This window comes from Myotis lucifugus, unplaced genomic scaffold, assembly GCF_000147115.1.
Source record: "Myotis lucifugus unplaced genomic scaffold, Myoluc2.0 scaffold_2374, whole genome shotgun sequence".
Taxonomy (NCBI): domain Eukaryota; kingdom Metazoa; phylum Chordata; class Mammalia; order Chiroptera; family Vespertilionidae; genus Myotis; species Myotis lucifugus.
This window is the reverse complement of record NW_005873422.1, coordinates 1,565-17,800: the sequence shown is the minus strand read 5'-3', so window position 1 is coordinate 17,800 and position 16,236 is coordinate 1,565. Positions and strand designations below refer to the sequence as shown.

The 16,236-nt window shown below is 46.3% G+C and overlaps 1 pseudogene; it reads left to right on the top strand.

Moving 5' to 3' along the window:
• Positions 1–6,419: 6,419 nt before the first annotated feature.
• Positions 6,420–14,104, top strand: LOC102433661 (annotated as a pseudogene).
• Positions 14,105–16,236: the final 2,132 nt, after the last annotated feature.

Genomic DNA, 16,236 nt, shown 5'->3' with positions numbered 1-16,236 from the left:
ATTTCTCCCACCCCCACTTCTTGAAACTACGAATCTGTTCTCTGTATCTGTGAGTTTGGTATTTTGTTTTTTAGATTTTACATATAAGGGAGATAATATGGCATTTGTTATTCTCTGTCTGACCTATTTCACTTAACATAATGTCCTCCAGGTCCATCCATGTTGTTGCAAATGCAATTTCTGCACTGATATCTTGGCTATTGTAAATAATGCTGCAGTGAACATGGAAGTGCAGATATCTTTTTGAATTAGTGTTTTTATTTTCTTTGGGTAAATACCCACAAGTAGAATTGCTGGATTATATGGTAGTTTTATTTTTAATTTTTTATGGAATCTCCATACTGTTTTCCAAAGTTCTGTTTTCCAGTTTACCTTCCTACCAACAGTACACAAGGGTTTTCTTTTCTCCACATCCTTGCCAACAGTTGTTATTTCTGGTCTCTTTGATAATAACCATTCTAACAGGTGTGAGGTGATATCTCTTAGTGATTTTCCTTTGCATTTCTCTGATGACTAATGATGTTGAGCATCTTTTCATGTACCTCTTTACCATCTGTATGTCTTCTTTGGTGAGATATCTGTTTAGATCTTCTGTCCCCATTTTAATTGGATTGTTTGTGGGTTTTGCTATTGAGTTGTATGAGTTTTTATATGTTTTTGGATATTAACTCCTGATCAGATACATGATTTGAAATTATTCAGTAGGTTGTCTTTTCACTTTATTGATGGTTTTCTTTGCTGTGCAGAAGCTTTTTCGCTTGGTGTCATCTCACTTCTTTACTTTTGTATTTGTTGCTTTTGCTTTAAGTGTCAGATTCAAAAAGTCATCCCTAAGCCTATATTAGGAGCTTACCACCTAGATTTTCTTCTGGAGTTTTATGGTTTCAGGTCTTACATTCAAGTCTTTGGTCACCAACTTTTTTTTAAGTTTTTTAATTTTATTGATTATTGATTTTTAGAGAGAGAGAGATGGAATGGATTTGTTGTCCCACTTATTCATGCATTCATTGGTTGATTCCTGCATGTGCCCTGATGATTGGGGATCGAACCAGAAACCTTGGCGTACTGGGACGACACTCTAATCATCTGAACTACCCAGCCAGGGCCTGGTCATCAACTTTTAATGAAGAAGTAATTCTACTGAAATCTCACCATTTTGTTTTATGTAAATGAATTTATCAAACCCTGATGAGTATGTTTCTTATAATATTTTTGTTGAGAAAATTGCTAGAAACCTCTCAACAGAAAATGTCCTTAGGTGTATAGAATAACAACACAGGAAATATATCACTTAGAGTTCCAGTGACTCGAGGAGCATTGTGGGGTCTTAGCTAGGTTCCATGTTGGTTCCAGACTCTTAGAGTCCAATAAGAAGTTGGCTATTTAATAGACGTGGGTGAACAGGGCCAGTTTTTGCATTATAGGTGCCAGGCAGTTTCCCGTGTATAAATACCTGATGTTTCAACTCCATACACTTAAAGAAAAATGCTATACCTTGAGAACCCCCAGGGTTTCATAGTTTTATATTTTTCTCTTTAATATTTCACTTTAATCCATGCAGAATTTTTTTATGAATGTTAAGTAGGGCCTAAAAAGAGGCATGTTTTTTTTTTTATTCCCTCAAGAAATTGTCCCATTTGTTAGTGATCCTTCTCTCCACCAGTGGCTTGCAGTCCAACATTTGCCGTCTGTCAAATTGTGGAATCTCCTCGGGCAGGTTTCTGGCTGTCTGTTCTGGGGGCTGGATGTGTGCAGCGGGAGCTCTGAAGTCAGCCCCCCCAGGCTCCACTCCTGACCCCGCCACCTCCAGGCCCTGTTGAGCAGGCTCATACCCCTGTGTGAGTCTCAGTTTTTAGAAATCTATACAGTGGAGATGATAGTATGACCTACCTCAGGACAGTTGTAAAGATCAAGTGACCCAGCCAGCGTGGCTCAGTGGTTGAGTGTTGACCTATGGAGCAGAAGGTCATGGTTTGATTCCCGGTCAGGGCACATGTCCGGGTTGCCGGCTCGATCCCCAGTGTGGGGTGTGCAGGAGGCAGCTAATCAATGATTCTTTCTCATCATTGATGTTTCTATCTCTATCTCTCCCTCTCCCTTCCTCTCTGAAATCAATAAAAAAATATTTTTTAAAAATCAAATAAAAAATTCATGGTAAGTTCTCATATTAAAACATCAAAGGTCTGCAGTCACCGTTTATGGTTTCAGTAATTGTGGCTTTAGAATGTTTTCATGTCTGCTCACAGGTGCACTTTCGTCCTGAGTTATGTTCTTAGCGTTGGCAGAGGTAAGAGCAGTGAGCAGTGAGAGGTGACATTTCAAGTGCATCTCTCATGTTTGCTGAGTGTTCACAGGGCAGGGGCTAATGCATTAATAAGCAAAGTACTTCTATACCATGAGGCTCTGCAGTATGGGTCCAAAATGTATATGATGTGGAAAGATGCCCTGGATGATATCTGAGAAAAAGGAAGTGGTAGAATAATGTTACCATTCTACTTTTGGTGAAACACACACACACACACACACACACACACACACACACACACCCCAAAATGTTATACCCAGCAACCTATGTGTTCAGAAGGAAATGTCTAGAACAGGGGTGGGCAAACTTTTTGACTCGAGGGCCACAATAGGTTCTTAAACTGGACCGGAGGGCTGGAACAAAAGCATGGATGGAGTGTTTGTGTGAACTAATATAAATTCAAAGTAAACATCATTACATAAAAGGGTACGGTCTTTTTTTTTTAGTTTTATTCATTTCAAACGGGCCGGATCCAAACGGGCCGTAGTTTGCCCACAGCTGGTCTAGAAGGATCACCACCAGAGGTTGCAAACTGGTGGCCCTCGGGTCAAATCTAGCCAGCAATGCCTGGCCGGAGTAGCTCAGTGGTTGAGCGTCGACTATGAACCAGGAAGTCACGGTTCGATTCCCAATCAGGTTAGTGCAGTGCCTAGGTTGCGGGCTCGATCCCCAGTAGGGGGCGTGCAGGAGGCAGCCGGTCAGTGATTCTCTCTCATCATTGATGTTTCTATCTCTCTCTCCCTCTCCCTTCCTCTCTGAAATCAATAAAAATATATTTTAAAAAATCTAGCCAGCAACTGTGTTTTGTGTGGTATTTAAAAAAATGAGGAATTAGTTGCTAGCATTGAAACATTGGGAGATTTTTATATAAAACCTGGAATTTCCAGCTTCTCTTGAAAAACTGTAATGTCTGGTCACCCTGGACCAATAGTCCCTCGGGACCCCAACAAGCTGGAACTGACCTAAGGCCAGCACTGCCAGTGGTGCCCCAGTGCCCACCCAGCCTTGCCTCTCAGGTGTCTGACCGCCAGCCCTGACAGCATTTGGCTGTGTGCCCCCTTATCTACATCGGGCTCTGACATGGCTGTTAAGTTCCACGTGGGCCAGTGGGATTGGAGTGGGGCGTCTTTGGGAAGACTCACTTTTCACTTTATATGCTTCCGTGCGGTTTGAATGTGTTATCGTGATACTACGTTTTCACACTTAGAAATCAGTAGAGAAACATGTTTGACTGCTTGGTGGGGTCCTAGATGCCATACAGAAACCCACATTCCTGTCCCTTTATAAGCTCCCGTTATGAAGCTCAGACCGGCCTTGAGTCCTGCGGGCAGCAGCCTCTCACCGCTGACGTGCTCCTCCCGCGCCTTCTGCGGGTCCAGGCTTCATGCTTGGGGCGGTTGCCTCTGGTCAGAGCAGGAGCATCAGAGGAAACGGCCGTGCCCCGTTCCTTCCTTCCTTTTTGCAGGCTGCCCGCTGCCCTGCCAGGGCATCTGCTGGTTCTCCTTCCTTCCTCCCCCTCCCCCACTACCTGCCCCAGAGCCCACTCGAGTTTCACCTCTTCCACGAAGCGCTGCCACCCACGGGTTTCGGTTCTCCGTTCTCGGTCAGGCAGCAGCCGGAAGTTAGGCCTCATCATTCTAGGATTAGTTCATGTGAACGTGCCTCCCCCACCCCCTGAAGAGAAATAAACCCCGTGTGCCGTGGTGATCTCAGATTTCCTTTGGGTCCTGACCTTGGACGCTGGGCTCCACAAAGTGGCCAGTTTGAAAACCCTCCAGGAGCGGCGTGGCCGGGTGCATGGGAACCTCCATGGGTCCTCAGGGGATTGACATTCTTCGTTAGCTGAGCTGCTGCTTCATGAACCAAAGCTGGGGAACCGCAGGTTGTTACCGGCCTGTTCACATTCAGGGCCCTTCCTGTGCAGGAGGCTGGAGCAAGAGGCCTTCTCAGGAATGCCTCCCCTTGGCTGCCCCCTCAACCCCCCGCCCCCCTGCTGTGTGGGGAATCAAGCTTTGGGAGGCAGGGGATCCCAAGGCTGAGCTGAAACCCACCTTTTGTGGACCCTGCTGTTTGATTTGCACACGTTACTGAGTGTTTCCTGGGTGCCAGACCTAGTAGGGACTGCATGTGGGTCTGGAGGTGACACAGAAGCTTGCCTGAAAGGCCTGAACCTTTCACAGTGATTTCACTTCCTTCTTTCTCAAACAGATACCCCCCTCTCCTCCACCCCCCACCCCCATGCTCCTTGAAGCAAAACCCAAGCTGGCAGAGCAGTGCTTTCAAAGCATTTGCTTTCCTTCCACAGCGCCCTGTGGTTCTGCACCTCGCCCTGCTGTTCTCCTCAGTTCTGCTGCCTAGAACACCCTCAGAATTCTGCCCATGTGTCTCTTGCTCTGAGAAACCTTCCCAGACTTTGTCCCCATAAAAAAATGCATTTGCCAGGCTCACTTATTTCTTGGCCCCCTCAACACTTTTTGCAAATTCCTGGCAGCATTTATTTTATTCTTGGTCATCAGCAGTTCATCCTTGTTACTACCAGAGCCTGGTGCATCCAGGTATGGACAGGGCAGAAGGCTCACTTCAGAGGCCCTATCTCAGGGGTCCAGCCACTGGCCTGAGAGAGTGGGGAGAGCTGCTTTCTTGTAAGCCTGGAAGCTGAGTTTTGGATTGAATCTTGTTCAGATGAACCCTCTTTCTTCGTTGGGCTCCCCACTTTACTCAGGGCTAAGATAGGCAAAAGCTCTTAAAAAGTCTGTGTCTTTATAAGGATGCCTTGGGAAACTCTGGGATAAGTCTTTGCAGCCTAAAGTTGCAATTAGGAAGAATTTTGCGCCCTGGCCAGTGTGGCTGTTGGTTTGGCGTCATCCCCTGCACAAAGGGATTGCTGGTTCGATTCCTAGTCAGGGCATAGGCCCATGTTGTGGGCTTGATTCCCAGGTCTGGGGTGTGCAGCCAATCATCAGTGTTTCGCTCTCACATTGATGCTTCTCTCTCTCTCTCTCTCTCTCTCTCTCTCTCTCTCCCCCTTCCCCCTCCCTCTCCCTTTTTAAAAATCAAAGAAAAAAAAGATTTTTTGTGATTCAAATACTACCTCCTTAGGGAACTGAAAAATAAAGATAAAAAATTGAAAACTACACTGGAGGGATGTCTCCTTGGCTTGAGGCTCACCGCCACTATGCAGGGCGAGGGTGTTGATTGTTTGCGGGGAGGGGATGAATGAACATAGTTTTCATCTGAAACCTTGTAGTTCACTGTGAAACCGTCTTTCTCACCCAGAGAATCTGGGTTTTGTAAAAGGCTGGGAACTGGGGCAAGGTGTTCAGTCTAGTGAGGTCCCCAGCTCATCAGATGAGAAACGCCAGCCAAGAGCTATCTCCATAATAACTCTGAGAAGAGCAGTCAGGCCTCTTGTCATCCATGTCAAAAGCTGAAAGGGAGGTTTCCTGAAGCAGCTGTTTTGAAGCTCTGCAGAGAACATTTGCTTAAGAAAAAAAGAAAGCAGCGGATGGGTGCGGTGCTTACCACTGCTCTCATGTATTGAGTGGTTGTGAAATTGGGACTCAGTGTGGGCTCTGTGTCCAGGCAGGGCCTCCGACTTTTGGGTGAAGTTCACATGGGCTATTGATTTCTCTTTGAATACCCCAAACTCTCCTCCCAGCGCTCCTTCTCTCTTCACTTCACCCCAGCGTTTGGTCTGCAAAGCTGCAGAGTTGGGGCAGGATGTCCTAGCAGCTCACCCTTCAGAGCTGCCAAAATGCTCAGCACGGCTTTAGGTGGGGACCCAGGGAACATGGTTTCTTTCTTACAGGCTGGGATTGTCAGCCAGGAACCGAATTTCTTGTGTCCCTTTGAATGCCCCAAGCGAGGGTGCTCCGAAGAAGCATCAGCCACAGAGGCAGCGGGCGAAGAAACCGCCGGAGCTCTTGGCTGGTGTGGTTCTCAGCTCCTGACACTTGTAACTGATCGCCCCTGTCACTTCCTGTCATGCAGCCCAAGTAGGGGGAGGAGTTCCTTCAGGGAAACCATGCTCTACTCTGCTTGGAGTATCCCGTCCGCAGGGCTCCGCCACAGCGAGGGGCGGGGGACTCCCGCGTGGATGAGGTCGGAGCGCCCGATGGTGTGGTGTTGCTTCTTTGTCCGAGCTCAGGTAAGCTCCCTGCAGCTGAGCTGCGGCTGGACCAGCTCCCAACGCCCACCCAGGCCTGGCTGAGCGGTGCCAGGAGCTGAGGTGTAGGAGGGCACATCTGTCTTTTTCTCTCCCAAGAAACTGAGCAGGAAGCTGCTGTTAAAAACACCTGGAATGGTGGAGGCAGACTTCTGCCTCACTTTGGTCTGAATCAGAAAAGAGTATGTGGTTGAGTTTAAGACCACAACTGGTTGAGCTTGGTGGGGATGGTGAGTTAAGCCGAGTGCCTAGGTGTCAGCGTGTCCTTGAGCATCTGTGATTGGAGGAGAGCAAGGGGAGGTGGGCCTTTCACTCTTTGCCCCACGAGGCTGGTATATTAATTTTTATGAGACCTGTTTTCAGTTAATGGGGAAGAAGGAAGGATGTATCTGCCTTCTGTTTTGTTTGTTTGGATCACAAAGTGGATTTCCAAGATCTTCTCTTCTTTGCGTTGGAAGATGGCCGAACTCAGTTTTGGGAGTTCATTCTGCTCGGAGCAACCTTTTTTTGTAGGTTTCCTTAAAGTAATCCTGGTGTTTTGAATATATTCATCATCAGGAAGATGAAGTCAGATAATATCAGCGGAGACTCTGACTCGCTGGTGTTCCCATCAAGAGTGTGGGTGCCTGGCACGGGTTATTTCAGGAGAGGCTGAAAATGCTCGATTTCTATGGGCTGATTAGGAGCCCTGAGGCTTACTCTCTCTGCCCCTTTTATTCATTTGTTTGTTTGTTTGTGGGTGAGAATTAAAGCTTTGGAGAAGCCAAAACTGTATTCTAAAGGAAATGCCCATTGCTTTTTCTATTCCTCTCAGAATTGTAATACTAATTCCAACTCTTTTGTGCATGACCATTATAGACATACATTTTTATGTTTTTTTAGTCTTTTCATGTGATTTGGGTGGTCTCATTGCATATCTCCATTCCCATCTCACTCACCAAGCTATTTGCTCACCCAAAAAAGAATGACTTTTTTAGTCTTTTCATGTGATTTGGGTGGTTTCATTGTTTATCTTCTTTCCCATCTCACCTAGCTATTTGCTCACCTGATAAAGAATAACTTTTGAGCCTTTGAGATATGGAAATGGACAACATTTAAAATGATTTACCACATTTCAGTGCAACAGTGCTAGGAAATAGTACAATAATAGCTAACATGTAATTAGATACTTTTCACGTTACTAAGCACTTTATTCGCGTTAGCTCATGAAATTCTTATAGCACTGTGGGGTTTGGCTATTAGTATCATTACCATTTTGCAGATGGTAAAACTGAGGCTTAAAGCAGACAAGTAATTTAATTTGCCCAAGGTTACCTAGCTGGTTAGTAGGGGGTCAGACTTCAAATTCAGGCAGAAGGGATCCAGAAATGACACTCTGAGCCATTGCGCGCTACATGATGGTTTTAATGATGGGCCCCTTCCCACATCTGTCTCACGCAGCATCTCCGGTGACACTTTATTTTTCGGTACTTTGGCAGATCAGCCTGTTCTGGTGGATGTTTGCCGTGGTCCAATTAACACCGACATAAGAGGTCTGGGTGACACGTCACCACCTTCTCCGGACTCAGTTTCCCCACCTCTCAAACGGACATGTCTCTAAACTCATTTTAGCTCTGATATGAATCTTAGGTATGCAGATATCTTGTCCAAAAAGGAAAATATAGTTCTCATATCTTCCCTGTTTCAAAGTCAAATGATTTAATGAGTGCTTTTAAGTGCACGTTTCCCAAGAATATCACTGGAACTCAAAATGTAATTGTCTGGCTAGCTACTGACCTTTATTCTGCTCTTGAAAATATTATTAAATGAATTTTTATTTCTTGGCTCCAGGAAAGGACTGGAGGAATTGGGCTGGATGTGGGAGGGACACTTGGTAATTGGATGTGGAGGGTGAGTAAGGGGAGCGGGGGAAGCCCTTTACAGATCTCATGCATTCATCCTCCGAGATTTGGCCACGCTGCTTCTGTATCTGTGGAAAAATAATAGAGTGTGATGGTTAAGGGCCTGGCTTTTAAACCACAGAGATTTAGGTCTGAGTCCCAGCTTTGCCTCTTAGTAGCCATGCAATCCTATATGTTATCAAACCTCTGTGAATCTGTTTCCTCCTCCGTAAAATGGGAATAATAAATAGTGTCTACCTTTAGGATTGCCATGAGGGGTAAATGAAATGACTCCTGATGGTGCCCAGCACAGAGTCAGAACTCAGCAAAAGTGATTTATGTCCCAGGTCTTACCACAAAATGTGTTGGTTGCTACCAGAAAAAAGAATTCTTCGTGTGTGCATAGGGGCTTAGCAACGACAGGGCTGTGAGACACCTTCTATCCTACGGTGAGGATGGCCCTGGTTTGATTTTGTGGAGGGAAGGAAGCAGCATATTCCACCGAAGGTCAGTGCTTCGTTTTAAAGTGCCGATTCCTGCCATGTTTTTACAGCTTTCCCAGAACGCCAAGTGGGAGCCACGGAGGGGAAATTGATTCAAACCAGATCCTAAAAAGGCCTCTCTTGATGAAACACTCAGAGGTGACTCGGAGAGGGCGAGGTCAGGGTGCTGACCCCGTGTCCACCGGGACAGAAACAATGGGTGACTCTAGGACCTAAATATAGACTGTGTGGCTGTCACTCTGGGAAACCAGCTCCCGATGCTGCCCTGAGGGTGGGTCCTATGGGGAGAGCTCAGAAAGCAGCCCCTTCGCTCTGTCAGCCCCGAATAAGCTTGTCTATATTCTAGCTTCTCACGCCTCGAGCACCTGCCTGTTTGGCGGGTTTATGTCCCCATCTTCTCCCTTCCGCGTCTTGCTGGGGGAGTTTGCGGCCTCTCTCCCTTGTTCCTTGCAGACCCCACGCAGCCACTGCCACAAGCTCCAAGTGCTCTCGCCAAAGTGCTCCTCAAAGTGCCGAGTCAGGAGTTTGGGGTTCAAGTTCTAGGTGTTGGGGTTCACCTTGGGCAGTGCTGACCTTCCCTGGGTGCCAGATTCTCCAGTAGAGGCGTGGCTGTTAAGAACCTGGATCCTGGAGGGTGACAGTCGGGGTTCTGACCCTCACTGCCACTTGACGTCGGGAAATTCCTTACCCCTTGGGCCTCAGATACCTTCCCTGCAAAATGGAAATGACGCGAGTATCCGCCTCAGACACTAGGAGTTTATAAAATATCTGTGAAACCCTTAAAGCTAGTGTACCTTGTCAGTGCTCAAAAAATGCCAGCTGTGATTATGATTGTGATTTGTAGGGAAATGAGACTTGATATGGTCAGTGTTTCCTAAACTTCAGTCATGTTTCCCATATCCACATACCACTTGTACTGTTAACTTTTACCTACTGTTTTTCTTTAAATTCGCTACTTGTTTTTTAACTTGGGCTGATCTTAAGCAATAATAATCCTGACGTTACTAAACACTATAATGTGTTCCCTAAAACACATCGTAATAGATGCACCCAGGTCTACAGCATGTGGCCTGACATGATATTGTGTCACCGGTACGTCCACTTCCCACACTTTGCGGACTGTGGAGCCAGCGGCTCTGAGTGCCTGAGGCCAGGTTGCTGCTGCTGGTGATTTTGACAGCGCTCATCCCACCAGACAAACAGCGCCGATCCTTTCACCCATCAAACACTGCCTGAGAACCAGCTTGGTGCGTGACTCAGTGCCAGGTGCCAAGATGGCCAAAATATGGGTGTTGGTTGCCCCTGCTGTCTTCTTTGAGTGGGACTTTACCAGCCCAGAGAAAATGGAATGGAGAGAGCCATAGAATGACCCAATTGCTGAAATCCCACCTTAATGAGAAGAGAAGCCAAAGCCACTCTCTGCCTGAAATCTCTGGATGAGGGTAAAGGAGACTGTCTCAGCCCACTTTTGCTGAGCAACAGCCACCCCAAACTCAGTGGCAAACAATAACAAGTATTTATTTTTATGCTCATGTTATCCTATATAATAAAAGGCTAATATGCAATTGTCCCCTCGTCCGGGAGTTTGACCAGGAGTTCAACCAGGAGTTCGACCAGGGGGCGGGGCTGGCCGGCCAACTGCCTGCGGCAACTTCCCCCCAGCCAGCCCTGCCCCCAATTGGCCCCCTACCCCAATTGGGGGCAGGGCTGGCCCTCCAACCACCCGCGACCCCTCCCCCTGGCCAGACCCTACCCACGCACGAATTCGTGCACTGGGCCTCTAAGTAGACAATAAAACGGAGACCTGTAGAGGTTAATTCACTTGCCCAAAGGCACACAACTGTTAATAATAATAATAATAATAATATTTTCCTCCAAGCAGATGACTTATGCTCAGATACAATTAGGTTTCATTCTACCAGTACCTGGTTAAAAAAACGGTCTTCATTCTGACCTATCAGTTTCATGGCTCACATTACAAAGACATGGATGACATATATGCCAAGTCTCTACTGTAGGACCATTGTGGTGTGGTCCTTTAGGACAGAGCCATGTCATCTCTTCCTCTAGGTCTCCCCTTTCCACTTTGTCACTCAGCCCTCACCCAGAGCTGTGTGTACAGACTGCTGAGAGTGCGGGATGGTTGGGGCGGAGACAGGGAGGGACATTTGTCAAGCCAGGGGGTCAGGTCAAGCCAAGGGTGGAAGGCGGCGTAGGGTCGGAGCAGGGGAGGGATTGGTTCCTGCACCGTCCTGGAACTCCTATTTGGAGCCATTCTTCTATTCTTAGTTTCGAAGGCACTTTGTTCTCGGGTGCATTGTTTCAATAGCAGCCAGGAAGTCAGTCCCTGCTCAGGGTCAGCAGTGCCCCTGGTTCCTGCTGGGGCCGCCCAGGTGGGAAGTGTACTGGTTTGTTTCAGGCTGATATTTCATCATCAGGATCATCGCCGCCCTTTCTCCGCTTGTGCCCACCCTGTCTGCACGGCACAGGGAAGGACGAGGAGGAAAAAAAGAGTCCAGTGAATCTGTTCTTTGTAGCAATAGTAGTTAGTTAGCTACACTTCTGTGTAAAAAGAATGCTAAAATCCGGGTCTCAACAGCAGAACACTGTGCCCTCTGAAAGAACACATGCCATAGATGTCATTTTAACTTTCCTAGCAGCCACCTTAAAATACATGAAATTAATTTTAATGATGCATTTAACCCAATACATATATCCAAATATTAGCATTTCAACATGTGATCAGTATAAAAATCATTAAGGCCCTGGTCATCAATGGCTCAGTTGGTTGGAGCATCATCCCGTGCACCAAAAGGTGGTGGTGGGTTCGATTCCCAGTCAGGGCACATACCCGGGAGCTTATGGGAGGCAACGGATTGCTATTTCTCTTTCTCTCTCTCTCTCTCTCTCTCTCTCTTTCTCTCTCTCTCTATTTCTCTCTCTCCAACTAAAGGTTTTAAAAAATAAAGTGAGATCCCTGCTAATAAAAACATTTATTAAGAGGACATTTTACTTTTTTTTCTCATACTAAGTTTTCAAAATCAAGTGTGTGTTAATAACGTTTGAACACCTCTGAGTTCACTCGCCACATTTCAAATGCTCGGTACACGTTGCTCACAGTAGCCTCTTGAGAGTGCAGGTCTAGAGCAGCAGCATCCAGCAGAACTATGATGATGGTAATATTTTATATCTGCATTGTCTCCTACGGAAACCACTTAAATCTAAACAGCTACATGCACCTCATAGCTATCATATTGGACAGTGCGACTCTAGAGATTTGGTCGTACTAGCAAAATACTAATCACTCATTAAACTTGATCAAAGTATTGTTTTTCATTTACCACATTGGCAGAGATTAAAAAGTTTGATAACACTGTTTGGTATGGGTAACAGGACCTTTCACGCATGGCCAGTAGGAGAATAATTTAGAATGGCCTTTATAAAGGGAGGGCAATTTGGCAATGTTTATGGAAATTGCAAATGTACATTGCCTTTGGCCTGGCAGTTCCATCCTGAACATTGCAGCCTATTATGTGTGTAGAGTAACTTATGTAGAAGGATTTTTGCTGCAGCAAAAGATTGGAAACCACATACATAGCTAGTCATTAGGGGACTAGTTAAATAAGTTATGGTACATTTTTAAAATGCAATTTGCAACTGTTGTAAAATGTGAAGCCAATATTCATTTGATGGTGCGGAAGGCTGTCCAAGGTATAGTGTTGAACAGTGCATGTAGTGCATGTGGTATGATGCCACTGGGTTAAAGAAATGACGTTTTTGTTAGAGCAGCTCTGGACAGATGTAAAAGAAACTGATCACAGTGGTGCCTCCTAAGGATATACTGTACAATGACAAATTTTGGAATTTCACTCACTTGAATTATCTGCTCAAAAAATAAATATCTAAAACATACATAGAGAAAACTCTAAGGGAAGGTTGAATCAGAGAGGGCTTCCTAGAGGAGGTGACCTTTGGGCTGGATTGTGAAAGATGCATAGGAGTCCTCTGGCAGCAGGAAGACTGAGGCTCAGGGCATGAACGGGCAGGACAGGTTCAGGCACCTGTGTTTTCCCAGTGGTGGGCAGAGTACTCAGTGTACAAAGTAGGGTAGTAATGGAGTTTGGACAGGCACTGTATTGGCCAAATGGGAAGAGTTTTGTGAGCTGAGTTTGGATTTAACTCTGTGAGCCAAAGGCAGTCATTGACAGTTTGAAGGAAGTGGGAGATGACATGACTGTCGTGTGGAAGACGCTTGGCAGAGGGGTGTATGATTTGAAACCGTGGTTCTTCGTGTCATCAGGGACCCCGCGGAGTCCCCAAGATCTAGAAGCTATGTAATTACAAATCAGATTTTTCTTCATGTGCGTCAACCAGGATAACAATCACAGATTGATGGCAGAGGCAGGTGTGGGAAGCCAGTTGTTTTCTGTGCAGCCAGACATTAGGAGAGTTGCGAAAGTAGAGAACAATGCTTCTCTTCTCACTGTGTATTTTGTTTTGAAAAATATAGTAACTTTTCATTAAATGATGGCAAATAGATTAATAAGTAATATACTGTTACTTTAAAAGAAGGAGTGCTTTTCATGCACACGGTTGGACGGGCCTTCTTCTTCTTCACTGGACACGGCCAACGTGGTGTCCAGGTGCTTCGTGGAGGTTGGCTGGGTGGCCTCCGCCTCTTTTGGGCCTTATGCTGGGAAGCTGGTTGTGACTGTAGATGTTATTGGATCAGAACAGGGCTTTGGTCGATGGACCTTGCACTCCAGTGAGGAGACAGGCTATGCCTTTCAAATGCATGCAGCTCCCTGACTTCATCCTCAGGTTCCCATACAGTGCCCGCTAGAAGAATGTTTGATAAGCCTGGCAGAAGGCTGATATCAGTACAAAGTGGGCAGCCACGAGGTGGGCCAGGAAGATTGAAGCCAGGGGGAAAAAGCCAAGAAGACAGGTTTTGTTCATTACAAAGTCATGAAGGCCAAGAAAATGAGGAAGTGAATAGTCAAGCTTCAAGTTAGGAAGCTTCAAAAGGCAGCTCTCCTGAAAGCTTCTCCCAAAAAGCACCTGCTGCTAACGGTGCTGCTGCTGCAACGGTTCCAGCAGCAAAGGTGAGCGCTGTTGGCAAGAAGGCTGCAGCCCAGAAGGTTCCTGCCCAGCAAGCTGCCAGAAGGCAGCACCTCCAAAAGCTCAGAAGGGTCCGAAAGCTCCAGCCCAGAAAGTACCTGCTCCAAAGGCATCTGGCAAGAAAGCCTAAGTATACAAGGGGCTATTATCTATCTATCTATCTATCTATCTATCTATCTATCTATCTATCTATCTATACTATAAAAGGCTAATATGCTAAGTGGTGGGCAGAGTACTGTCCAACCGGTTGCTATGACGCGCACTTACCACGAGGGGGCAGATGCTCGCTGCCGAGCTGCTGTGACTTGGCAGTGGCGGTTCTCTGGTGACACACTCCGAAACCAAAGAGGAAGGAGCCCGATTCCTCGTGGGGCCCGCACAATTCTACCTTTGGCCGAGGGTTATGTTGTTGCTGGGGCACTGTCGACCCGAATCTGGTTTACTGCACACTTGCATTTGTGTTCCACATCCTGTATGATAGCAACTTTGCAAGAGTGCCCTCTTGCTCTCTGGAACCCCTTGATTCCTGCAGGCCAGGCCGAGGGACCCCACCTGCCAGAGGGACCCCATTCACTCCGCAGACGCTGGGGAGGGACTGAAGGAGGTTGGCTCCAGGGCGTGTCTGGCCCCTCTCGCCCAGTTCTGCCCTGCTGGCCACCTTCTAATTAATTTCCTTTCAATGTGCATGAATCCATGCACCAGGTCACTAGTAAAAGTAATAATGGCCCTAGCCCGTGTGGCTCGGTTGGTTGGAGTGTCATCACGGGTTTGATTCCCGAGCAGGACATATACCCAGGTTGCAAGTTCGATCCCGGGTTGGAACATGTATGGGAGGCAACCAATTAGTGTTTCTCTCTCTCTCTTTCACTCTCTAAATTCATAAACACACACACACACACACACACACACACACACACACACGTCCTCAGGTCAGGATTTTTTTAAAAAGGAAGTAACGATTCTTTTTGGAAAAAAATTTTTTTAAATTTCTTAATTTTATTTTCTAATACTGCAAATATTGATATAAATCACATAAACAAAAGCTCTTTGGAGCGCAATGACTTTTAAAAGAGATGTCCTGAGATTAAAACAAAAAAAAATTTGAGAACTATTGGTCTAGAGGCAAAGAGGCCCTGTGTGCTTGTAATTCTGGTTGGATCAAAAGAAACTGCCGGGGAGCAAATGCAGCTATCCCAGCGTGAGTCAGGGAGGAGGCATGAGCGGCAGTGCCGGAGCAGGAGTGCGTCTTATGTGTCTGAGTGCAACGAAATGGTGTGGGCAGGTATGTGTGACAGGGGAAGCTGGATTGATGGATCGGTTTTGATTGGTGGGAATGTCGGTGCATGCCCTGTGCCCTATTTCTGCACTAATAGACACGTCTGTTATTTCGGTCCTTTGCTGTTACAAACATCCTGAGCATCCATGTACACGCCGCCTCCAGCCACATGCAGGAGTTGCCCTAGAGCAGTGATGGCGAACCTTTTGAGCTCGGCGTGTCAGCATTTTGAAAAACCCTAACTTAACTCTGGTGCCGTGTCACATATAGAAATTTTTTGATATTTGCAACCATAGTAAAACAAAGATTTATATTTTTGATATTTATTTTATATATTTAAATGCCATTTAACAAAGAAAAATCAACCAAGAAAATGAGTTCACGTGTCACCTCTGACACGCGTGTCATAGGTTCGCCATCACTGCCCTAGAGTGTCTCCCTGTAAGTGGAGTCCTGGGCAGCAAGGCACATGCATCTTCAGCTTGGCTGGATGACGGCAGGTTCGCTCTCACCTGGACCCTCCCTCCAGCCCTGCATGGGAGTCCCCATTTCTCCAGCCCTTAGAATTATCCTACTTCTAAATGTTGCCAATCCAATGGGTGTGAAATAGCATCTGGCTGTTTTAACCCCTACCCCACCATCACCCTTACACCCACTCCCCACCTTGGAACCTAAGATACTAAGCTCTGAATTGTACACACACACACACACACACACACACTCACACACTCACACACTCACACTCATATAAATATATATGCATATGTCAATCCTCAATATTCACAGATTCTGTATTTGCCTACTTACTAAAATTTATTTGTAAACCCCAAATCGGTACTCACAGCGCTTTTGCAGCCATTCACGGACAGGAACAGAGCAGTGAACATTTGAGTCACCTGACATGCACCTTCCCAGCTGAGGGCTGACCAGGCAACACTGCCTTCTTGTTCCACTTCTCATACTGTAAGCAAGTATCTTCTTTTTCA